The sequence below is a fragment of the Aquarana catesbeiana genome, linkage group LG05, assembly GCF_042186555.1.
Source record: "Aquarana catesbeiana isolate 2022-GZ linkage group LG05, ASM4218655v1, whole genome shotgun sequence".
Taxonomy (NCBI): Eukaryota; Metazoa; Chordata; class Amphibia; order Anura; family Ranidae; genus Aquarana; species Aquarana catesbeiana.
Window position 1 is genome coordinate 101,100,407 of NC_133328.1, and position 21,841 is coordinate 101,122,247.

The 21,841-nt window shown below is 41.6% G+C and overlaps 1 pseudogene; it reads right to left on the reverse strand.

Annotated features, from left to right (window-relative positions):
• Window positions 1-252: 252 nt before the first annotated feature.
• Window positions 253-408, reverse strand: LOC141145814 (ATP synthase subunit epsilon, mitochondrial pseudogene; annotated as a pseudogene).
• Between the last annotated feature and the right edge of the window lie 21,433 nt (window positions 409-21,841).

Below are 21,841 nucleotides of genomic sequence, written 5' to 3' on the forward strand. Positions count from 1 at the left end.
GAGGAGAAGCAACCGCACACTGATCTTCCCAGTGAATGGCTGTGCAGAGGGGGCGTGCCAGGAGAAGTCTGATCATTGGAAGCAAGCAGGCTGAGTTTTTCTTTTTTTTCCTTTTTACAAATAAAACAATCCCTGTTTTATTTGGTCTTGTGGTTTAAATTAGAAACAACACATTTACAGATGTAGACATATTCAGGAAACAACCCAAGGATAATCCATTATTCTATTAGAGGTTCTAGTGCTCAGCATTGCTTATTCTTTCTTCAGTTTGACAATCCTCACATTGACAGCCGATACCTTTTCTGCTTCTGCCTTGAACTGGGGCTTCAGTGCCGTCCTCACAGCCTCAGCACAGATCTGAGAGTAGCAGATGTAGCTGAGGCTCGTCTGTCTCCAGTACACCACCATAGTTACACTGAGCGGTCACCGTGCGCTGTGCTGACAGAAGGTCCTTTTATTGTCTTTTATACCATCCAAGTCAGGCCAAAGACTTTTAACCTGATTTCTGGAGCATGGTTTAATTAATGAAGCCACAAGTATCCAGGAGTTGTGATGGGTGCAATGCACACCTATGGCTTGAAGAGCTGTAAAAAAAATGAAGACCACTTCTAAAGGTGATGCAATAAAAATATGTTGCAGCGCCAAAAATTATAATAAAAACAATCCTTATGCATAATAATATAAATTCATTAGTGCTAATAACAAATCCACTATAAAGAGCTCTTCAGTGCATGTGTGTATAGACATAAATCAATTTTCATGTATGTATAATTTGTTAAATAAATAAATAGATAAAAAGTCCTATGTGCGTATTCAATCAAAAAAGTTTACCAATAAAGTGCAAAATTAAATGATAACTGAATGACAAAGGCAGTGTTGGCATTCAATAAAGTGTATCCGTGCCTTTCACAAGTTCAAGTAATGAATACCAGATGTCAAGTGAATCCACACATCCAGTGATCCCAGCACCAAAGGTAATAATATGCTTACCAAATCCCCATCCTCGCTTCGCTCGGCACTTTTTTATTCTACCTCTAGGTCCACTTGGATGGTGGGGCTTGAACCTGGACCCAGGGCGCAGGCGCCGTGTACAGTTGATTGAAGGTTTTGTGGTTCGGCTCCTTAGTCGTTCGTACTGCGCAAGCGATGCGCCTGCGCAGTACAGGGGGGGTCCTTATCCGCCGGGGGAACTTTCTCGGAAAGACACCGGGCTCTGACTTCAGGCTGAAGCCCCTGGTCTTTTTGCCACCTAGCAACGCCCCTGCATGGAACCTCTCAGCACTTCACTCTCTGTGTATCAGAGATCCAGCACTTCCTTGCTGTTCAACCACCGCTGTCCAGTTCAGATCCTGCTCCTCACAAGGAACTCGGTTGTGAAGCATGTAAAGGAAACAGGAGGTAGGCTCTCATAGTGCAATATATGTACCTTTATTTATCCAGTAGGTATTAATCAAACCCAGAATATAAACTGCAACGTTAAAAGAGAAAAAAATAAACAGACATTGGCATGTAGCGTTGGTATGCTCAGTCTTCGTCCTACACATGTTTCATCCAATCAGACATCATAAGTCCTGGATTTATTATTAACACTGATGAATTTATGTTATTATGTATATGGATTGATTTTATTATTATTTTTGGCTCTGCAACTTAATTGCATACTTGCTGGATTGACATATATTGATTCCTTGACTCCCCTCCAAACACTGACCTATCTGACACACACTGACCTACCTGACATACACTGACCTACCTGATACACACTGACCTACCTATCTGACATACACCGATCCACTTTTTTACCCTGGGATACCAGGATACACCCTTTCAAAATTTGATGAACTCTGGATGTTCACAGGCCTCTCACTTCTTAATTAATAGGCGTTGGCCATCGATCTCTGACCTTGCAAATCCCTCGGTCTCACTCTGACTGGATGCCATATACCCTTTCGACCATTTATACCTTATTGATCCCACCCCCAGAGACATCCACCACGTTGCCTTAGTGACTGGGAATGAGACCTTAATGGCACATTCAGGTCACAGCAAAAGCAACATATCTCCCATCTGCACATGAGTGCAAGAAACTAACTTTAAAATCTTAATCAGGTGGTACAGGACACTGGTGAGGTTACAAAAATGTTTTCCAGCTCTTTTTTGCTCATTGCTGGAGGGGCCAGGAGGAACGGGGAACACTTTTACATATTTTTTGGACCTGCTCCAAGCTAGAACAATTTTGGAAAGAGGTCCGTCGCATTACTCAAAAATTTACGGAGCGTCTCATTCCAGACGACCCAGCTTTTTTCCTTCTCCATGCCTCCAATGCTCCCGGGAATGTCTACAATCATTCATCACCTCTTTGACGCCGCCAAGGCATGCATTCCTCTCAAATGGAAATCTCCACAGTCTCTGACCATTGGTTTATGGCTCAAGAAACTTGGACGTTATGGAACGTGTTCGTCTTCTCTGATGAGGGTCAAACCCTCTTTGAATGTGACTCTTTAGACTGAATCTGCTCTGTTGTGTCTTTAAGTGAAATATATACTCCGGCAATACCAACCACGCAATCCGGGTGTTGCCCGTGTGGTTCACGAGTTCACATCTCTCCATCTCTCCCCTTTATTCCACCCCCCGTCCCCCCCCCCCCCCTTTCCATAATCCTTCTTTCCCTTCTCCTTTGTCCTTCTCCTTTTTTCCACTTTTCATTTTCCTTCCTCTCCACATTCCTTTTTCTTACATTCTAGGTACTTTTTTCTTTCTCTTTTGATTCGTACCTCAATGACTCTATGATACTCTTTTTCTCACATATAAATTTGAAAAATGATTTGGATTGGTTCAGTGGGCTCATCCTACCTAGCAAGTTATTCCTTGGCTATCATCTATCCTAGTTTTGTTTGGTTTAGATGTTATGCCTTAACTACGTATTGGCTAGGAATGTGAGTAATGCTCTGGAGCATTAGGTAGGCATAATGTCTTCCATTTTTAGTATTCATGCTTTTTCCAATGACAATGTTTTGTGCAGTACTGTATGCCACTATGTTTATACAGTATTTTGGGTCCTTGGATTACGTCCTTTGACTAAATAAAAGATTTGAAAAGAAAAAAATAGGCGTATGGCCATAAAGTGTAAAACCCATTTTTTCTTGTGGATACAGAGCTGCAGTGTATTTTTCTAATAGATATACACAAGCCACAAAAACAAGCATATTTCACTCTGTAAATATAAGAAAACAACATATAGGTAGCTGCATTAGTTAAGATAAATAACTGGTAAGCCTGTCTTCTCTTATTTATCAGAAGTGATATACATGGTTTCTGCATAAAAAAGTCGATAGGAAAATAAATCAAAATAGTCAATAAAGAGTTCTGTTTCTTTTTTGTACTTTTTTTAATGGGCTTTATGGAAATGCTAAACCCACTTAAAGGCAGACAAATGCAGGTTAGAAAGAGGCCAACTGCAGGTCAGATGCACTTGTCAATTAATTCTGATGGATCTCAGAAGAACCTTAAATTGATGTCAAACCGATGCCATTGACACAAGCCCAAAGTCCTTTGACACAGCCCCTTGATGTTTCAGAGGTTCATTCAGTTAGTAGGAAATTATAAGTGGTCTTTTATCACTCCACACTGCTTAAGACTGTGGAGGACGTAAGTGGACTGAAGAGTGCATAACACCATTATATTAGGAGATAGTGGGTTTGTTATTACCCCCCACCCCAATAAAATTTGCAAGCTGACCATGTCTCTTGACTCAACATGGGGTCAACCTTCTGTACCCAGTAGAGCAGAGAGAGATGGAGTATGGGGTTAATCTTGCTAGTATAGGCAGAAATATGGTCTTTCCCCATCAGGGAGGCTAGCACTTCCAGCCCTGAAGTCAAGAGAGGGATTAGTGGAATGTAGAATGGTGAGAGACCAAGAGCCTCCATGGAGTGGAGGGTGAGACCAAGAACAGCTGAACAGAGTAGTAATTGAGAGTGTGTGCAGGCTAAATCAACACACAGTCACGTTGTACATATTGCCGTGTTTTCAGTTCATAAATCATAAAAATTTGAGATTAAATTATACAATCTATTGGCTGTTTATTTATTAAAGATGCAAGCTTTCAGGACTTTAGGGTTCCTTCTTAAAGTTTCTCCAGAAGATGAAAATGCTTGTTAACCTCTACCCTTAGAGCACCCATTACACATCAAACTTGGTCCCATTCAAGTCTGTGTAGGAGTTTTCAAATAAAAGCTGAAGCCTGATTTGTGGTTGCTCCTCTGGGGGAGTTACAGCCTACACTGAAACCCCAATCCTTAATTTTGAAGCCATCTGCCTACTCTGCCATCCCCCAGGACATAACACTGGAGATGTAGACAACCACTGTCAGCTGCTAGACATTTAGGCAATTGTGCATCCCTGTGCCTTCTCTTATCTCCTCTGTATGCTTCTTTGTAGTGACAAGAAAGACTGAGCCTGGACCCGCCACCAGCTATTTCAGGGGAGAAAGAGTGAGATACTGGCAGCTTGTATTTTTTGTGCATGATGGTGGTTGAGGAAAAATTCTGTCATTCACAAAAACACAAGCCCACAACAACACATGCCAGCTCTCCAGGAAAAGTGTATTAGCACACGTGGACTTGTGATCCTCTCCAGTTGCTGTCATTCATAACAGCACAAGTTAACGGTTACTATTCCGCTGTTTCCCCCCGAATAGCTGGTGAAGTAAAGTGGGTCCAGGCTTATTCTTTATTGTCAGTTGGCAGAGGAGATCAGAGAAAGAACAGGGCAGCCTCCTTCTGAAGGAGGAGGGAGTGCAGGTTGTGTGCTCTGTCTGTACTGCCCCCTCCTCCTCTTTGTGCTGTCAGTCAGAAGTCCATCTCCTTCATTTAGTGTGGTTGGATAGCGGTGGGGGGCAAGTTTCTCAACGATACTGTTCAGCGAACCCTGCACAGATTTAAATTGGACCCAGTGTGATGAGCACTGGGTCCCATGGAGGGGGGAGGGTTAACAAGCATTTACATCTTTTGGCGAGACCTCATCTTTAAATAAATATGCTTGATGAAGAAGGAACCTAAAGAGTCCAAAAACCTTGCATCTTTAATGATTTAAATTAGCTAATTACAGGTATCACTCAAACTCTTTCTGCATGAATTGATGGCCAACACAATACTTAACTCTACTTGTGATTTGCAAAGGAAACATAAGCATGGTGTTACGTGTGCCATTGTTTCTGGTTCCTGTTAAAGTAAAATTCTACTATATACAGTATAAATAATAGGATTAGTGCATGTACCAATTATAGCATTAGTTACTGCAATCTTCCCCTAATCTTAATTCCTTAACAAATGATGACACATATTACCTTGTACTCCAAAACTATAAACCTTCAAACTTTAATAATGCATTTATTAGTACAGAAGGTCACATAATTTAGTACAGAAGGTCAGTTTTAATGTGCATTCCTGTATATTCGATGACAGTTTACCTTCTGTTTTTTTCATTTAATACTTATCTTACTGCATCACCCACCTTTTGTTCTTTTACTTTGGCAATTCATTTTGTTTTTCTTTATAATGATAATAGCACACAATACAAATGCTGCCATGTCTCAAAAAGACTAATCGTAAAGGAATGAGCTTCTGTCATCAGAACCAAAAGATAAAACAAATTAACAAAATACTGTATCAAAGGTTGAGTAACAGTTGGAATGAAACCTAAAATATACTGGAAACAAAAAAGGTAGTTATATATGGCTTAATAAAACAGATATAAACATTAAAGGTTTAGTCAAGTTATATGTTTATTCAAAACTGGTTAACCCCTTCTCACTGAGCCCCAGTGTCCCATTAATAAGGTCATTATACCTGGGGGGGAGGCAGGAAAGACAGGCCAATCATCCCTAACAGCTCAGTCACTCTGCTGGGACCAGACAGTGAGCACGCTCCCAGCACAGGAAGCTCTGCTCCCCATGGACGTATATGTGTGCTGTGAAGTTATTAAAGCCCACCATCTTTGCTGACACATATGCATTATATGGACAGTAAGAAGTTAAAGGACTGTGGTTTTTTAATATGGTTTCTTCTTTATTTGTTATATTCAGGATCACAAAATAATAAATTTTTTCCATTGCGCCCCATCAAAATATGAAAAAATACAATTTTTGCTTTATTTTTAGCCAGCAGGTGAAACCCTAGGCTCTTTCTTAAATGTTTATCAGGTTAATCTTAAAACCCATCTCAAAATGTTTTTCCATGCAGTTGGGCTGTGCCCACACTGCACGGGTTAACTGCTAGTTTTTGTCTAGGAGAGAGGAGAAAGGAGATATACTTACCTCATCCTCCAATCCTCCAGCACAAGACCAGTCCAGCAAACCCCACGCTTCAGTGTTCCTGAGTTGTCATCAAGCCCAGAGCAGGCTCCAAAGACCAGATACAGTACACTACTGGACCATGGGGGAGCACTGTTTTCCAATGGAACAAAAGGATCGGGTGAGTATAAGCTTTCTGCTCACCCCCTAGACAAAACAAGCTTTTGACTCATGCAGAAAAGTTTTATTTTGCCCACAGTTAGGCTTTAACAGAATTCCTGAAAAAAACAAACTGTTGAGTATTATAGTAGTGAAACAAAAATGACACGCATATGATGCAGTCTGTCTGTAGTATTGACACAACAGTGTTTATTTTAGTCCCCACTGCAACATATTTTTTTACACACCAAGCTGTCCACCAAGTGGCAGTGTTGAGACAAACAATTTAATACTGGGTGGGGTTGTTATTCATATACTTAAAATATATATCCTCAAAAGGAAAAAAAACTGTTGCTGTAACTGCTTAGTGCCGGTTCACACGGGGGCGACTTGTCAGGCGACCTAGTCGCCTGACAAGTCGCCTCCCGTTCTGTACAATGGAACCGTTTTAATCGGAGCGACGCAAGTCGCTCCGACTTAGAAAAAGGTTCCTGTACTTCTTTTGGGGCAACTTGAGGCGACTTGCATAGACTTCTATACAGAAGTCGTTTTGCAAGTCGCCGTGGCAGTCGTGTGCAGGTCGTCTCAATGAGGCAACCTGCAAGTCGTGCCGCCCCTAGTGTGAACCAAGCCTGAATCACTGTTTAACTACAAAGGTCAGTTGAGGCACCTGATATTCTATCTGGACACACCAGATGTGCTCCCAATGTCATTGACAGTGCATATCACAGGCAAAATGCAAAGAGCCAATAAAAGTGGCCCTGTGCCTTGTGATTGATGTAAACCAGTCACAGCAATCACAAGTGTAGATGTTGAACAAGTGGATGTGCAAGGCCTTTAAGATGTCCTATATTTAAAGTGTTTGTTATCTCAGCATTTCATATTCCTGATATGTGGCTGCTGTACCATGTACTTGTATGAGAAAGTATCCTGTTCTCTTTGTATTGCTTCCTTTCTGTGAAATCCCTGGTGTTCCTGCCAGTCCCTCTGCTTCCTTATTAAAAACTGACCACACTAATCAGGAGAACACACAGTGGTCAGTTCTCTAGTTATGCTGGGTTCCACCCGCTGATGATACTGTCTGACATTTGGCATGCAGTACTGTGGTCCACCAGCAGGTGTCTCCTGGCAGTCTGGAACTGCCAGGGGAGCCTTCCCCAGTTGGTGGTATTATATGATCCTTGGGCCGCAGTACTGGCGTCCACCAGCGGGTGGTTGCTGGCAGTGTGAGGCTGACATCATCTCCTGCAATTAGGCATCACCTGAGTGATTGCAGGAGGTGTGTATAAGTACCCGGTAGACACACTGATGCCTTGCCTTGGTATCTTTCCTTGCACCCTGACTCTGAACCTCTGCATCTGCATCTGTACCTGATCCTGTTCCTGTCTGTAACCTGAACCCTGGACCCTGAGCCTTTTACCTGTACCCATCCCTCCTGTGATCCATCCATCCTCTTCCTGTGCTGTTTGTCTTCCTTTTTCCCAGCTGCTGACCTCCCGTTGATGACCCTGGCCTGGCCCTGTTTATGATTCTGGTATTCCCCTTTACTTGTATATATTTGTCTGTTATTATTTGTGGGTTTCTATTGGTGGTTCGTTGATTGCACATTGTAGTATATTGGAGGTGGTTGTATTTATTAGGTTGTTGTATTTATTCACTTATCTTAATAAATCATATATTTTCACCTTACCTGCGTTTGTTCCTCTGTTGCCAGCCACACAGCTCTGGTCACACCTGATACTTGACAGTATACCAAGGCCATTCCTGACCAGAAATGGCTGCACAGAGGAACCATCCCGGTTCTGTTTACTTCTGTGAAAATTAATTTGGATGTTATTAGTTACTATGCTCTGCTGGCGTCAGAGAGTGGTGAATATCTCCGCCAGACACTTAAGGAGTGGACTAGTGATCAGTTGTTTGAAATCATGCATTTCGCTCACTCTCTGGTGGATCTGGGTTGTTTGCTGTTTGGGGATGTGCAGCCTTTAATTCAAATATGTACAGAGCTGGCCCTGCCCAGTATTCCCAAAGGCCATGATGACTTTTCTCCACCTTTTAATGTTAATCAGGTTGTATCCCTGGTATGGCTTTTGGAAGATGATCCCACGTACTTTTGTGAACACTACTTAGCCTGCTCACAACAAGCGATAACAGAGTGCATTGAGTCTGTTCAGTCCCTGGTCAGACAGGCAGAATTTAAACTACAGTTTGTGCAACCATTACTCTTAGCATGGTCTGATATGCTGCAATCACCTCCAGCCAAACAAACCACCTCTGCCATCAGACACCAGCCTACCCAAATGTATGTTTCCCCATCAGCCATGTCAACCTCAGTTGCAGCCCAGTATACGCTGCTCCCAACCAAATACTCATATCCGGTCTCTGCTCCCTGTACCTATTCTGCATTCAACCCACCTGCCTCTTCCCCGCTGCCTACAAACCCACAAGATCTTTCTCCAGCTACTGTTACCTTTTCTCTGCCATATCCCAATCCTCCTTTCCAGTCTGCTGCACCCCTTACCTATAGTCCTGCTGTCACCTATAGAGCTTCAGTGGCTAAGCCAAAGAAAAAACAAAAGTTTTTCCCAACCAAAACGATCCTGCCATTAACCCAACCTGCCTCCACACCCGCTAATCTGTCCCAGCTTGAAGTTCTGGTGCCAATATCCCAGCCTGAAGTGCCAGAGTTCCAGCCCAAAGTGCCAGAGTTCCAGCCCGAAGTGCCAGAGTTCCAGCCCAAAGTGCCAGAGTTCCAGCCCAAAGTGCCAGAGTTCCAGCCGGAGGTGCCAGAGTTCCAGCCGGAGGTGCCAGAGTTCCAGCCGGGGGTGCCAGAGTTCCAGCCGGGGTGCCAGAGTTCCAGCCGGAGGTGCCAGAGTTCCAGCCGGGGATGCCAGTGTTCCAGCCGGAGGTGCCAGTGTTCCAGCCTGAAGAGCCAGAGCCAGCATTCCAGCCTGAAGAGCCAGAGATAGCGTTATAGTCTGAAGAACAAGAGCCTGAACAACTGTTTTAGTATAAAACCAGACTAAAATTTTATACCAGGTAGCAACGCTAGGCAATGTTTAATAAATAAATAAATATAATGCGCTAGAGTGTGCTAACCCTGCCCTAATCCTGGCACACAGAGATACAGTGCATATACAACAGAGTATAAAATAATTTAACCCCAATATGTGCTATATCCCCCAAGATAAACAAACTTAATGTGCACAAATAAACAGTGCAGTGAGCATGTGAAATGGTAATAGAGACCGTCCCAGCACAGACAGCTGCTACTGCCTAACACTCCGTCCTGGCCCCTTCCCTACGCGTCTTCGACACAGGGCATACGTGTCATCATCAGGGGGAATGTGATTCACATTCCCCCTGATGATGACACGTATGCCCTGTGTCGAAGACGCATAGGGGAGGGGCCAGGACGGAGTGTTAGGCAGCAGCAGCTGTCTGTGCTGGCACGGTCTCCATAACCTCACTGCTACATCTATTACCTCATTGTTTTATCCAGATTTTATGCCTCTTCTGAATGGTGCACTGACGCACCCTCAAAATGTGAGTACCTCCTTCTGGGGGAGAGTTTTTTATCTGACCTTGTTAATAAACACTTTTTAAACGTTATCACACCATATGGTTCCTTTCTCTTTTTATCTATGTTTTGAGCCTATGCTGGAGCCTGTTTTCCTGTGATCCACACTGAGCCCTGGGTGGCTCATAAGCATTTCCTGACTCTGTCTAGCGACTTAGTCACATTCCCTAAGGTGAGCGCTTTACCTTGGGGGGGTCACCTTTCATTTCACCATCGCATGATATGTGGCACATGGAATCGCAGCACATTTGAAAACATCATCACTGAAGCACAGTTGTCATCACTTTCATTAAGGACTTTTGTGTTTAATATATGTCTATTTTATGATGGACGATTAAGTATATGTATTGTGTGACACTCTGCACTTTTTGGCTGGCACATGTCATTTTTCAGCTTTTGTTTGCATATATGAATCATTTATGAATTAACGTTATTTATTATTTATTTATTTATTGCACTTTCAGCACCTGGTTTGCACTGATTCAGTTTGGAGCATTTTGTTGATATTACCATTTTACATGCTCACTGCACTGTTTATTTGTACATATTAAGTTTGTTTATCTTGGGGGATATAGCACATATTGGGGTTAAATTATTTTATACTCTGTTGTATTTGCACTGTATCTTTGTGTGCCAGGATTAGGGCAAGGTTAGCACACTCTAGCGCATCATATTTATTTATTTAATATTTCACATGCATTACAAGGCGTGATTCATGTATGCGGCTGTGTAGTGCTTACTTTTAGCACTAGGTTCATTTTGGCTCATAGGAATTTTTCTTTGTTCATTTGGCTAGGCAATGTTTATCAGAAATTAAAATATAATTTATTAAATATTAATATATATATATATATATATATATATATATATATATATATATAATAGAAAAAAAAAGTAAATGTGAGCAGCCCCACATTTTGTTGTTTTATTTTTTATAAATAAAAAATAAGAAACGCAATGGTTATTAAAATTACACCAAAAGAAAGCTCTATCTGTCTCAAAAAATCATATCACATTTATTTGGGTACACTATGGCATGGCTCAGTAATTCTCAGTCAAATTTCACAGCACTGAAAACTGAAAAATGTCCTGGCAGGAAAGAGGGGTACAACATACTGGTATAGCAGTGGTTAAAACGGGTTAGCTGGCATTAGGCTTTAATTAGTTATTCATTTATATAAAGTCCATCTAAATCTATTAGTCTAACACTACTGGTCTCCACAGCTTGACAATGCTGCTCTCCAAGGGTGGCAACATTGTTCCTTTACAGATAAAGAGGAGGAGAAATCGTAGATATCCTAATGCCTAGTACACACGATGAGATTATGTAACGTAGTTACGAAAGTTATGAAAATTCTTGTACAACAGAATAAAAATTTGGAAGTATTGTAATGTATTGTATTTGTGTTGTATTTTTGGACGACAGCTGTACTGATTAAACAAAAATTTTCGTGCTTGTCCCAACAGATAATTTTGCATGAAGTATCCTGATCATCTCTCAAAAGCTGTGTACTAACAATTAGATTATCGTACGATCGCTTTGAAAGCGGTATTTTTCGTATGATTTTTTACTCGTGTGCACGTGCCTTAAGACAAGAAGTGCATTACTGACAGAGTCATGAAAGTAATTAAAAAACCCTAAAAAAAGATTAGTAAGCTGAAATATATTTCATTTTTGTTCTTTGATTAAATACACTTTAAAGAAGAAGTCTAATTCTGATTTTTATTACTGCCCTCTGTTCCCATTGGGACAAAGTACATGTTCTTTCTATGTGCTGTATAAGGCTAGCTGCGGGATCAAAATGGGAGCTCCCCCTCCCCCCACAGCCACCCGACCATGCAACTACCAAAGAGATGGCTGGTTTGATTGAAATTACTTGTCTGGCTCGTAGCACTTGCCCGAGACAAGACCCAGCACCAAAAATGCAGAGGAAGAGAGCTGGTCAGCTATATTGTTAAGGTGCACTCACATTGGAGCACTGCACAGCTCACAGCCTGTGATCCGCACACATGCACCGTTCGTAGTGGGGGGGGCTGCAGTGTCAGAACGAGGCTCCTGCTGCAGGACACGCTCATTACACAAGGGGGCAATGGCAGGTGTGCTCTGCCACCACTCCTCAACAGTAACACCTACAAATCAGCCAATATTGCAGGGAGGGATAAAATATAAGTAATTTTATGTTGAAAAATGTTTGTGGAAAAAAAAAGAAAGAAAAGAAAAGTTATTTCCTTAAGCTTTATTAATTAAGAATCATAAGCGTTCTCCTTCAACTTAACAATTCCAAACCATCACGGGTAACGATTTTACAATCAATGTTCATATAAAACTGACTATGGTAGGTATGTATGTATAAAATGATTTATTTACTTGTGCTTTGGCTTCAGAGATTTTCATTCTTTCTTGTGCTGTGCATTAAATTCCAAAATAAATTACAGAATTTTCATGTCAAGCTGAGCTTTTCTTACAATGGAGGCTTTGAATGTAAAAAAGTAGATGCACACCTCTCCAATTTCTACCTTGAAACATTTGAAGAAAAAATAAGAGAGGGCTACTAATCATTACCTAGGGTTGTATAAGAAAGCTGACATTTACCATCCATTGTTCTCATAAGTATTTCCATAAATGTCCTATTTGTATTATATGAATCTGCAAAATTAACCACAAGAACACTATAGAAAAATGTTTGCTGCTCTTAGTATACACTTTCTGCTTTTTTGATTGTTTGATCGGTCGTAAACCATTTGCAAATTTTACAACGCTTTTTTATTTCTCTAATAAATACTAATAGCGAAATACATATTTAAAGAACTCCATTCATAATGTGGGAGGAACCCCCACACCAGGGGTGCCCACTGAACCTGCATTGTACGTGATGATGTTGATGAGAGGGGTGGCAGCAAGATTCTTTTGAGTATCACAAGAAGAGCAGCTTCAGGTGGGAACTTCTGACAAGCTCGCTGACACAGAAGATAAAAGCAGCTAGAAATTTGTGTCTGGGTAGTTGCTATAAATAGATTTGCAGAGAGCTGGTCTATTCACAGCACAGCTCTGAAAGTATCTTCCTACCTCTACCTATGTGGAGGGGGGTGGTTGCCTTTCCTCCAATCAGCTCCCACACAGTGTATGCCCAGACTGCCCTCCCGCTGCTGAAACAGGAAGAAACAATTCTAACATGATGTTCACCTTCTAAAGAATGTAGAAAGCTGAAGACAGCAGATATACTGTACATGTAAAACTTATGTAGAGAAATGTGTTTCATCTCTGTGTATCATCTGAGGCTGTTCACTTCGCTGGGTGTATGTGAGGGTTTACATCCACTTTAAGCTCTGAAAGTTAACAGTTTCCTTACCAAGTAAACATCTACAAAACTGTACACATAGGCATTCACACGGGTATGCCAGATGTGCCTGAGCACACACTAATTACCCTGTGCGGCGCAGATTTCCCTTTTCAAAGGGTGGTAGGATCTGCTTTGCTAGACATGGTGCATGTGAACTATTAGAAACAATAGCAGAGAATGGACAGAGATTCCACACACTACAGTCTATAACAGTGTTTCTCAACTCCAGTCCTCAAGGCGCCCCAGTGGGTCATGTTTTCAGGATTTCCCTCAGATGAAACGGCTGTGGTAATTACTAAGGCAGTGAAACTGATCATATGTGCAAATCAATGGAAATCCTGAAAACATGACCTGTTGGGGCACCTTGAAGACTGGAGTTGAGAAACACTGGTCTATAACTTTACACATTAGTTGTTGCTTGAACAGAAGTTATTGAATGTATTTAGAGATAAACAAATACAGCACACACAAACCTTTGTATGAAAGCTGTCTTGTAGGGACAATTAGATTTGTAATATTATTAAAGAAGAGCAAATCTGCCTGGCTTCGATTCACTGGGGGTTCGGCAACTCTTGCTTGCAATCCATGAACGTCCCCCACATCTCCATATCGCCAATTATTCCTAAAATATTTAAAAAATAGAGTATTCAGGTATGTGTTTGGTAAAATTTAGCTAGTAGCTAGTGTCAGGACAGCACGCGAGCATTTGAATAGGCAGCATATAAAAAGATACAGGGCAGGATTTATCTTTTTTTTAAAAATAGAGACAATAGTCACAAATATTGTTTTTTTATTTTATTCTGTATTTTTTTCTTTCTCCGCCCATTATTATTATTATTGATTTTTTTTTTATATTCTTTTTTTTTTTTTTTTTTTGCTAGGGTATTTTTTAGGTCAGGGTGCATAGTGTACACAGATAAAGCTTCTCTTTGTATGCAGCAGGTCACTGCATACTTTTATAGCAAAGTATTGTTCACCAATGCACCATATATTTAACCCATAAGAAAATGTCAAGCAGGCCTCAATTGAGAGATAGAGGTTTTGTACAGAGAGGCTATAAGTAGGGTTACTGTTTGTTATCAGAAAAATGCTAAATTTGTCCTGAACGTTAAAGATTTTATCCTTAAAAGCTAAAACTGAATATCTGCCACTGCACTGAATTCGGATAAAAAATAGGGCAAACTCAGTGCACATAATTATATGTGGATTGCGGTAATTATATGAATATTATTATATGAATATCATTACATGCACAGCTTTTTGAAGGCAGAAGGGTCTATTTTCATAAATTCATATAATATTACCAAAATGAGATTGGGACAGTGGGGAGGAAGGGGGACCCCCCTTCCCTTTGCAAGGCACCCTTGTCCCAATATTGAGGAATTTTCACCTCTGCATGGCTCATTTACTAGGTAATGAGGGTAACAGTAAAATGTGTAAATATGAAGGGAATCTATGGTAGAATCTGGAACCCCCCTTTATAATAAGAAGGCCAGATAGTTAACTATTTTCCAGGGGAATGAGTACAAGGGTACAAGACTGCCCCTTACCCATTCTCACAAAAAGTTAAAAGTAAAAACACCAACAGCAAATCAATAATCCCTTAAAATTGATCACAAAAATAAAGAAGTAAATCCAGCATTAGTCTTTGCATCCATTGAAGTAATCTGCCAAACAAGCCATTAAGTAACTCATAACCCAAGTCAATGAGGACGACCCATTATCTGCTGATCTGTGCACAATACTCTTCTGCCACTAAATGACAGATTCTCCTGTGATCACTATAGAAAACTAGCAAATTTATTTGAATTATTACAATTATTCTAGTATATTTAGCACTACAGTGCATCCAGAAAGCATTCACAGCGCTTCACTTTTTCCACATTTTGTTACATTACAGCCTTATTCCAAAATGGATTAAATTAGTTATTTTCCTCAAAATTCTACAAACAATACCCCTTAATGACAACGTGAAAGTAGTTTGTTTGAAATCTTTGCATAATTTATTAAATATAAAAAAATGAAAAAATTCACATGCACATAAGTATTCACAGCCTTTGCCATGACACTCAAAATTGGTTTCAGGTGCATCCTGTTATTATTATTTAATATTATACAGGATTTATATAGCGCCAACAGTTTGCACAGCACTTTGCAACATGGGGGTAGACAGTACAGTTACAATACAAATGAAAAGAGGAGGGATCAGAGGGCCCTGCTCGTTAGAGCTTACAATCTAGAAGGGAGGATCAAGTTGAACAAAAGGTAATACCTGAGGGGGATTAGCTGATGGAGAAAATGAAAATTTAGTTATTAGGCGTGGGTAGGATAGGCTTCTCTGAAGAGAAGGGTTTTCATGGATTTTCTAAAAGCTAATAGAGTAGGAGATAATTGGACAGATTGGGGTAAGGTGTTCCATTGGAGAGGCTCTGGAAAAGTCCTGGAGGCGAGCATGGGAGGAGGTAATGAGGGAGCTAGAGAGCAGGAGGTCTTAAGAGGAACGAAGAGAACTAATGGGTTGGTATTTAGAGACTAGGCTAGTGATGTAGCTTGGGGCTAAGTTGTGAATGGCTTTGTAAGTTGTTGTTGGTATTTTGAATTTAATTTGTTGGGTGAGCGGAGGCCAGTGGAGGGATTGACAAAGAGGAGTAGCAGACACAGAGCGATTGGTAAGGTGGATGAGTCTGGCAGCAGCAATTATGATGGATTGAAGGTGGGATAGACTATGTAGAGGTAAGCCAATGAGAAGGAAGTTGCAGTAGTGGAGGCGAGAGATGACCAGGAAGTGAACTAAGAGCTTTGTTGGTTAGAAAGTGGCGTATTTTGGAGATGTTGCGGAGGTTGAGGCGGCAAAATTTGGACAGTGATTGGACGTGGGGTGTAAAGGAGAGTTCAGAGTCCAGGACTATACCTAGAACCTTGGCATGGGGGGATGGGCTGATAGTTGTGCCATCGATTTTGACAGAGAGATCAGGGCAAGGGGCACCTGGGGGACGTAGAATTAAAAGTTCGGTTTTGGATCAATTGAGTTTGAGGAGGTGGTGTGACATCCAGACTGATACAGTATATCTGTTAGTAAATTAGTGATACGTGAGGAGACGGAGGGAGTGAGCTGAGGGATAGAGAAATAGATTTGGGTGTCGTCAGCATAGAGGTGGTATATCAGCTGACCCAGGGTGAAAGTGTAGATTGAAAATAGGAGAGGTCCAAGAGCAGAACCTTGGGGCACCCCAACAGAGAAAGGAAGAGAAGCGGAGGAAGAAGAGTTGTAAGTAACGCTAAACGTGTGGTTGGATAAGTAGGTAGAGAACCAGCAAAGAGTACAGTCATGGAGACCAAAGGCGTGGAGTTTTTTGAGAAGGAGGTGGTGGTCAACCGTATCAAAGGCAGCAGAGAGGTCCAGGAGTAGGAGTACAGAATAGTGACCATTGGTTTTGGCCATTTGTAGATCATTTGTTAGTTTTAGGAGAGTGTTGAGGACGAAATCCAGACTGAAGGGGATCAAGACGGCTATTATCAGCAAGGTGGTCGCCCAGTCGGTTGTAGACCAGACGTTCAAGGAGTTTGGATAAAAAGGGGAGCAAGGTGATGGAGCATAGGTTGTTAAGATTGGATGGGTCCAGTGAGGGCTTTTTAAGTATGGGGCTGCCAAATGCATGTTTTAGAGAGTTGGGGAAGATGACAGAAGAGAGGGAGAGTTTGAAGATGTGGGTTAGAGAGTGTAGAATAGAGCCAGAGGGTGAACATAGAATTTGCGAGGGAACAGGATCCAGAGGGCAGGTGGTAAGATGGACGTTAGCAAGTAGTTTAGCAACCTTGTTTAAAGGGGTGGGGTTGAAAGAGAGAAGCAATGAATGTATCTGTGGGCATGAAGTGTAAAGCGTGGAGGGTATCTGAACAGTAGAGATCTCCTCGCAAGTTGTATCAATCTTCTGTTTGAAGTGATTGGCAATCTCCTGGGCAGTGAGTGAGTTGGTGAGTGGAGGCAGTGGTGGACCTAGTAGAGAGTTGAAGGTAGAGAAGAGTTGATGGGGATGGGATGATAAGTTGTTAATGAGAGTGATAAAATAGGTCTGCTTGGCAGTGAGGAGGCTGGAGTTGTATGTTTGGAGGGCAGATTTATATTGGTTGAAATCTTAGTCTTATGCCACAGGTGCTCATGAGCACGACTATGTTTTTTCAGACTTCTAGTATCATCTGTTTGCCATGGTTGAAGGGGCCTGATTCTGTGTGTAGTGAGGGGGGCCAGTGAGTCCAGTGAGGCTAGAAGTGAAGCAATATAGACAGAAGTGGCAAGGTCGGTGCAGGATAGGGGTGGGATTTTGTCATAAAGGTCGTCGGTAGCAGAGTAAAGAAGAGAAGGGTTGAGATAGCGCAGGTTTCTGCGGGTAACTTTTAGGTGGTTGGAGGGAGAGGAGGTGGAGGAGAGGGAGAGAGTGAAACTAATAAGGTAGTGATCAAAGAAGGGGAATGGATAGTTGGAGAGGTTGCATGGAGTGCATAGGTGGGAGAAAACAAGGTCAAGGGTATTGCTTTCAGAGTGAGTAGGAGGATGTATCGACTGCTTCAGGTTAAAGGAGGAGGTTAGGCTGAGAAGTTTGGAAGTGGCTGGAGTGTTAGTATTAATAGGGATGTTGAAGTCACCCAGAATGATTGTGGGATTTCAGAAAAAAAGAAAGTAGGGTAGCCAGTCAGAGAAGTCATCAAGAAAGGTTGATACTGTTCCAGGGGGCCTGTAGATCACAGATATCCTTAGAGAAACTGAAGAGAAAAGACGAATGTGGTGTGCTTTGAAAGAGGAGAGTGACAGAAAGGGAAGTGGTTGAAGTACCTGAAAGGCGCTATGTGGGGCTAGAAGGATTCCGACACCTCCTCCCGTAAGTCCACTGGATCTGGGGGAGTGAGTCCAGAGAAGACCACAATGGGATAGGGCAGCAGAAGACGAAGTGTCGGAATCATGAAGCCAGGTTTCGGTAATGGCGAGTAGATTAAAGGAGTTAGCAATAAAGAGGTAATGGAGAGAGGTGAGTTTGTTACAGACAGAGTGGGAATTCCAAAGGGCACAAGAGAAAGGGAGTCTGGTCTTGGGAAGAAGAGAAATGGGAACTAAGTTGTGTTGATTTCGGCTGCGGCCAGAGGGTGTGGGGTAATGGGTGCATTAGGTACAGTTAAATGATGGAGGCCCAGGGTTTGGGGATATATCTCCAGAGGTTAGGAGAAGCAGAAGGGTGAGGGAGGTAATATGGGAGTGGAATTTATATGTAGTGTCCTGGAGATTTTTTGTGTGTTTGGATTTAGAATTAGCAGGAGTTTGTGTGTGCAGTAATAAGGAGAGGACAGAAGTGAGGATGATATATATATGCTGTGGGGTGGAGAAAAGGGGTGAAGGAGAAATAGTTTAAGGATAGAGGACAGAGCTGTCAAAAGGAGCGGTAGAGAGTTACAAGGAGAAAGAGCTGAAGGGATAAAGAAGGTCACCTGATATCTGTGTTGTTTTTTTCAAAGTATTTTCTTGTGTTCATTCGCTTTGTACGTTCAGTGAAGTGCAGCGTCAGAAGTGTTCCCACTTATAGAAATACTCCCACTTTGAGAAAGAGCCCCAGCTGCAAATGTGCCCCCTGCAAATGCCTCCCCCAAAAGATGCTTAGATTTATACTGATAGGAATGGGGATGGGTGCATTCAAATTATCAAATCAGGAGGTAATAAAAGTTTGCTGTTTCCACTGATCATGCTTGAGATGTTTCTACAAATTGATTGGAGTCCACCTGTGGTAAATTCAGTTGATTGGACATAATTTGGAAAGGCACACACCTGTCTATATAAGGTCCCACAGTTAACAGTGCATGTCAGAGCACAAACCAAGCCATGAAGTCCAAGGAATTGTCTTTAGACCACTGAGACAGGATTGTATCGAGGCACAGATCTGGGGAAGGGTACAGAAAAAGGTCCCAGTGATCACAGTGGCCTCCATCATCCATAAATGGAAGAAGTTTGGAACCACCAGGACTATTCCTATAGTGGGTCCTATAGTGGGTTGACCCGGCCAAACTGAGCAATCAGGGGAGAAGGGCTTTAGTCAGAGAGGTGACCAAGAACCCAATGGTCACTCTCACAGAGCTCCAGCGTTTCTCTGTGGAGAGAGGAGAACCTTCCAGAAGAACAACAATCTCTGCAGCACTCCACCAATCAGGCCTATATGGTAGAGTGGCCAGACGGAAGCCACTCCTCAGTAAAAGGGAAATGACAACCCACCTGAAGTTTGCCAAAAGGCACCTGAAAGAATCTCAGACTATGAGAAACAAAATTCTCTGGTCTGATGAAACAAAGATTTAACTCTTTGGCCTGAACAGCAACCGTCATGTCTGGAGGAAACCAGGCACCACTCATCACCTTACCAATACAATGCCTACAGTGAAGCATGGTGGTGGCAGCATCATGTTGTGGGGATATTTTTCAGCAGCAGGAACTGAGAGACTAGTCAGGATTGAGGTAAAGATGAATGCAGCAATGTACAGAGACATTCTTGATGAAAACCTGCTCAAGCGCACTCTGGACCCAGACTGGGGTGAAGGTTCATCTTCCAACAGGACAACGACCTAAGCACACAGCCAAGATAAGAAATGAGTGGCTATGGGACAACTCTGTGAATGTCCTTGAGTGGCCCAGCCAGAGCCCAGACTTGAAACCGATTAAACATCTCTGGAGAGATCTGAAAATGGCTGTGCACCGACGCTCCCCATCCAACCTGATGGAGCTTGAGAGGTTCTGCAAAGAAGAATGGGAGAAACTGCCCAAAAATAGGTGTGCCAAGCTTGTAGCATCATACTTAAAAAGACTTGAGGCTGTAATTGGTGCCAAAGGTGCTTCAATAAAACATTGAGCAAAGGCTATGAATAATTATGTACATGTGATTTTTTATTTATTTATTTATTTTTTAATACATTTGCAAAGATTTCAAACAAACTTCTTTCACGTTGTCCTTATGGGGTATTGTTTGCAAAATTTTGAAGAAAATAATGAATTTAATTTGTTTTGGGATGAGGCTGTAACATAACAAAATGTGGAAAAAGTGAAGCGCTGTGAATACTTTCCGGATGCACTGTATAATGTATGGAGAAGATGGTAACTTTTTGTTGTCAAATTATGTTCCTTGCTTTAATAGATCTACTATTAGTCAATCACTTAATACAATCTAACATGTGGAGTAACCCATGACCCCCCCACCCCCCCCGCTAATAATTTAAAGCTTGAGAATGGACATGCTGTCCAAAACCTATTGCAGTGTTGCTGTGTTTTTGAGTTGGTACCAGTAAAGGTTTGTGTTTGCATGTTGAGCAAACATGATAAGACCAGACATTTATATACCGTAGATACTGTATCACTAAGTATCACTTAAGTCAATATGTTCCTTTTTTAACAATACATCAGCTTTTATGACATATGTGGCCTTACTTTAAACATTACTTTACATTATCTCACAGAAACCAAACAGAATCCACCACTAATTTATCTGACTTTAGACAATGAATCTTTATTGATAACTACTTGGCTTTTCATGCCATCGTTGGCCTTTTCATGGCTGTATTATAAATACAGTTTTGAAATGTGCTTGCCAGGCATAGATGACAAGACTGATAAAAAGTAGTCAGCAGTAAAATTATTTATAAGGGAGTACAGCTGTGTGAAATACCTGGGAAAAAACATAACTGAACTCCTAGCTGTCTTGTGATTTAATCAAGATGATTCAGTCAAAGCCTAATGGAGTTGCTACAGCAACCTTGTATGGCTGGCATGTACATAAAGCCCCCAGATATTCTGAGGACTAACAGGCTTCCATATCCTGCAGTGCCTGAAATTAATTTTTACATCCAATGTTTCCAATCCAAAAGGCTGGAACATTAGTTGATATACAGGATTAGCCACAGAAAAATATTTTTTGGAAGACATTGACATTTGTGAAGGGATGGTGTGAGTCTGAGACATGAAGACCTTATGACACATTGACACTCATTCAAATGGGACATATTATCATTCACAAGCATTACAATTAACTTTAATTAGAGGCATTTCCCAACTGTACCTTCTGAGGAATGTTTCATGTTCATGCAACTCTAGAGAGGTATAAAAAGAGTGGTAAATACAGGAGTTAAAATGGGCACTATCACACCCAGGTTTAAGGATTGGATGGAGTCCAAGAACATTTGGTACACATTTTTCCAAAGGGGTTACATTACAGCAATGGTGTTCACTGGTAGAAAAATTATATAATCATACTGAGCTCATGTAGGTATTCCTAGGACATTTCTTTTCTGGTAGCTAACAGTAAAATAACCCAATGCTGCATAATCACTATTACTAGCTGTGGCACTTGGGGCCCCGTAATAATGGGATTTTTCATTAAGAATATGTTGATAGAGAAAAGTGAATCAATTTGCAAATACGTCACCTGGATACTCAAGAATATTTTC